Raw genomic sequence first — 5,165 nt, 5'->3', positions numbered from 1 at the left:
ATCAATTTTTAGGAAGAAATGAGAATTGCTTAAAAACAATTGCATGAAGAGACTTAATCACTTGATTAATACATTCAGTCCCAAAAATCATTAATAATTCTCTGAAGCCCGTTTTAATTTACAAACTTGACCGATTCACTCCCTTTACCTAGAAATACAAAGCAAAAGAAAAAAAACGTCCACATACTAGTCATAGAGCTTTCAAATCTAATAATCACATAAAAAAGGAAATTAGGTTCAATTGGTAAAACAACTATTAAGCATTGAAATATTTTTAGGTTACATATAATTATCAGAATATATAGAGACATTTTGGAGTTATAAAGGTTCCTAGTGGGTAGCCAACTTAAACTGCTTAAGAAATGTAAATATCCACATACTATATTTAAGAGATTTAATTTATTTGATATAGGCAAGTTTTAGTTCATTTACTTTATTAACGAGAATAGCCATCTTCCACAAAGTAAATATTCAAAAAAATTACATCATAGCATATAAATCTACTCATTCATTCACAAAGTAAGAACTTGGGAAAACCCTTCATCATAGCTCGAGTAGAATTAACAAAATTTCTTCAGCTGTCAATAGAATTTGGTGACCTTTCCTTTATGGTAAAAATTATGTAGCCTTAATTAATGCTTAAGTATCATAGACATAGAGAACATTCATTGCAATATACACTAAATATTTAATATGTTATTATATTAATATATCAAATGCATGTGCAAGCCTACTGAAGGAATCATTGCAGCTTACCTAACTTCTTCAGTATAATCACTTCCAAGAAGCAATGCCATACGGATTAGTTTGTCTCGATCTAAGCCAAGCTCGCACTCAATATCCTAAGATAAGAGAAAGAAATATTTGCAAAATCACAAACCTATGGGATGTATTCGAGCATTCTTCTATTTGAGCATAACTACAACTCTACAAGAATGTGTTTCATGCACCAAACATCAAATAGAACAGGCTCTCCAACTACCAAAAGTAGCATAACTTGCTAATGACAAAGGCGAACACCATGAATAATTAAGTAGCTAAGAATTCAAGTGTATGTTCCTTGCCAATAGAGGACTAAAATTCAAAGGTACTTCTATGACGATTTGTTGCTGGTGCATGTTGGCACAGGCTGGGTACAATACAGTACAACATGAAACTTTCTGCTCCAGTCTGTGACAAGCATATTAGCCCTCCAAATTCTGCTGAGTATGTTGTACAGACAAAGTGAAACCTCAGGATTTTGACACACCCCTTCCTCCCAATCCACATCAGCTACTTCATAGTTGCTCTTAGCTAAAGACGAATGGTTTTTCTTCAAGTCACCTTTTGGACTTGCAGTTATATCAGCAAAACCATTTTGAATTTCAGAAATTTCCTTAACTAGACCTTCCTCCCAACTGCAATCAGATTCAGAATCATTTGTGCTCTTATCTGAATGAACACATTCCAAGGGTAAATTGGTTTTTTGGCCTCCAAAAATCAATTGCATGAATATATTATCATCATCCGTAGCTTTCTTCCCGCTGTCATCCTCTGAGAAGAAAATCACAATTGCATCTTCACTACCATGAATAGCAAGTTCATCCATGTAACCTCTCCTGTCTAGTGGGAGTGAACTACTTTTCTCAGTAAATGTTACACCTATTCCTTTATTACTTGCAACACTTGGGGAATGATTATTTCCAGAAAGACCTTCGGAGACACCAACAACTTTTTTGGTGTGGGAAGCCACCCGATCTGAGGAGTTATCTCCCCTTCTTTTCTCCTGCTCATACTTTTCCATCAGATCTAAATTCCTCTGTAAATCACGAGTCATGTGAATTCCTAATCCTTTAACTCTGCTAACTCGAACAAGACCATTCTCATCACAATATGTCTCAACATCAGGTCCAAAATCCTTTACACGTTTACTAACAGAAACCTCCTTAACCAATTTAGATTAACTACTAAGCAAGCTGCATTTTGCTGAATTTGAAGTGCTTTGTTTTGCCAATGAATAATGATCCCCATTTTCACTGTTCGGCTTACTATGTCATGAATAGGGTTCTAATAAGATCATCTCTATCAAAAACTCCCTATGAATTATGGAATAACAAAAAACCAAATGTTTCTTATTTTAATGTTTTCGGTTACAAATGCTTTATTTTGAATGAAAAGGATGCCTTAGGAAAATTTGATGCTAAATCCAATGAAGGCATCTTTTTTTGTTACTCTTCCGTTTCTAAGGCTTTTCGTATTTTTAACAAAAGAACCTTGGTTATAGAAGAGTCTATTCATATAGTTTTTAATGAAATTTTGAAGTTAAAAAAAAATGATTTTGATGATGATCTTGGTTTTGATAATTTGAATTTAAATGAACCCCCTCCTCAAATAGCAACTTAGATGCATCTTCTTAATGGAGATCTAGAGGAAGAGGTTTATATGAAACAACTTGAATGTTTCTCCTTTAGTGTTGGTGAGCACTTGGTTTGCAAGCTTAGGAAGTCTATATACGGCTTAAAACAAGCCTCCCGCCAATGGTATTTTAAATTTCATGAAGTGATTTCTTCATTCGGATTTGTTGAAAATCTCATGGATCAATGCATATACCAGAAGGTTAGTGGGAGTAAAATATGTTTCCTTGTTTTATACGTAGATGATATTTTGCTTGCAACCAATGATAAGGATTTGCTGCATGAGGTGAAACAATTTCTTTCTAAAAATTTTGACATGAAGGATATGGGTGAAGCATCTTATGTCATTGGCATTAAGATCTATAGAGATAGACCTCGAGGCATTTTAGGTCTATCACAAGAAACCTATATTGATAAACTATTAGAAAGATTTCGGATGAAGGATTGTTCACCAAGTGTTGCTCCCATTGTGAAAGGTGATATGTTTAATTTGAACCAATGCCCAAAGAACAATTTTGAAAGGGAATCAATGAAAAACATCCCATATGCTTCTGTCGTAGGAAGCCTTATGTATGCTCAAATCTGTACTAGACATGATATTGCATTTATTGTGGGGATGCTAGGTCGATATCAGAGTAATCCAGGTATGGACCACTGGAGAGCTGCAAAGAAAGTGATGAGGTATCTACAAGAAACCAAAGATTACATGCTTATGTATAGACATACAGACAATCTGGATGTGATTGGTTACTCAGATTCAGACTTCGCCGGTTGTGTTGATTCTCGTAAATCAACATCATGATATATTTTTATGATGGCCGATAGAGCTATTTCTTGGAGAAGCGCTAAGCAGACCTTGACTGCTACTTCTACCATGGAAGCTGAGTTTGTCTCCTGCTTTGAGGCTACTTCACATGGTGTATGGCTTAAGAGTTTCATTTCTAGGCTTAGAATCATGGATTCTATTTCTAGGCCATTAAGAATTTTCTGTGACAATTCAGCTGCTGTCTTTATAGCTAAAAACAATAAAAGTGGAAGTCGAAGTAAACACATCGACATTAAGTATTTAGCCATAAGAGAACGTGTAAAAGAAAAGAAAGTGGTCACTGAGCACATTAGCACTGAATTGATGATTGCTGATCCTTTGACTAAAGGCATGCCACCTCTAAAATTCAAGGATCATGTAAAGAAAATGGGACTTAGTTCCACTTTGTAATGATATTGAAACTCTTATATATTGTGAAATTTTCTCATTTATGTGCACATTATTTTGAAAAAATATATTGTTGTTGGATCAAGAATAAACATAAGGTTTATTCATAAAGTAATATTACCACATTAAGATTAAGAAACTAAATACATCATGATACATGGATGATAATACTCGCTCTTAGAGGACTTATCGCTATGATTCATGTATTTATTTCTTAAGAAAGTTGTTCGAGAAAGATTAATTCAAATTATTAAGATAAACGTATGGACCAAGTGGAAGAATGTAACGCTTATTATTAAATATCTTATTTAATAATAACGTAATCGTTCTTATTAAGATTCATAATTCATTATCATGAATTTCTTCATTTATTATGGTTTAAATGATTTCAGTTTCTTATTCTTTATGCATGAAACCGTTATTATTAAATTAAATATTTAATATCATTAAGTTCTTCGTTATGGTCCAAACGTTACAAATTTGAATTAATTCTTGAACGTTATGAGTTGGTGATGATAAATGTTCTTGATGGGAGAACATCTATATATACATGAGGATTTTGGTCCCTTGGCTCAATCATCTCTTTGAAGCGAAAGGCTTTCCTACACCATCTAAAGCGAGAGTTCTGAGCCGAGAAGAACCAAAGTTCAAGAAGAAACCTCTGCAGAAATTCTTGACGACAATGGCTGGAGGTACGCTATTTCGTTTCCGCATTAGTTTTATTGTGTTTCTATTACAATGATTTAGAAACACAATTTGGCTTCATTAAAATTTCTTACATATCGTTCAACGATGGTCGTCGGAAGAACTCCGGGTGGACAATGTACGAATATCAGATGTGTTCATCCGGATTCGAGAGACGAGTTCTCTGTCACGTTAAGAGAAGCTCGCATCAGGCCATCTCCGGAGGCACCACCATCAAAACGGTTGAGTCCACCTTCACGGAGGCCGCGACAGACACGGTCACCGGCGACAGCTTCGTTGGGCGGAAGAGAAACAGAGAGGAATCTTCTACTCTCTCAGCAAAACCATCGACTCTCTCAAAGAAGCCATGCTGGGGGATGGTTGCACATTCCAGCACAGCATTGCAGTCCGACGTCTCACCACCTCCAACCGCGGTTGTCCAACATCCACCCCCGGAGAGTCATCTTTCCTCGGTCGTCTCCGTTGCACCGAACGAAGCCGGAGTCCCAGCCGCCTCTCCATCATCAACGGACGTTGGTGGAGGTGAGCTCGTGATAAGTGCGGAAGAACTCGAAGCATTCTTGGCTTCGTCTTCGTCGTTGGTAGATCAGAACTGCACCGATGATGCTTTCAACACCAGAGACGTTGAAGCTTCGTCGTCTCACCACCTCCAACCGCGGTTGTCCAACATCCACCCCCGGAGAGTCATCTTTCCTCCGTCGTCTCCGTTGCACCGAACGAAGCCGGAGTCCCAGCCGCCTCTCCATCATCAACGCCCGTGATAAGTGCGGAAGAACTCGAAGCATTCTTGGCTTCGTCGTGGGTCGATCAGAACTGCACCAGAGAGGTTGAAGCCATCCTGATCTCGGATGACA

The sequence above is a fragment of the Musa acuminata genome, chromosome BXJ2-2 (genome assembly GCF_036884655.1).
Source record: "Musa acuminata AAA Group cultivar baxijiao chromosome BXJ2-2, Cavendish_Baxijiao_AAA, whole genome shotgun sequence".
NCBI classification, from domain to species: Eukaryota; Viridiplantae; Streptophyta; class Magnoliopsida; order Zingiberales; family Musaceae; genus Musa; species Musa acuminata.
This window is presented reverse-complemented; position numbering follows the sequence as displayed.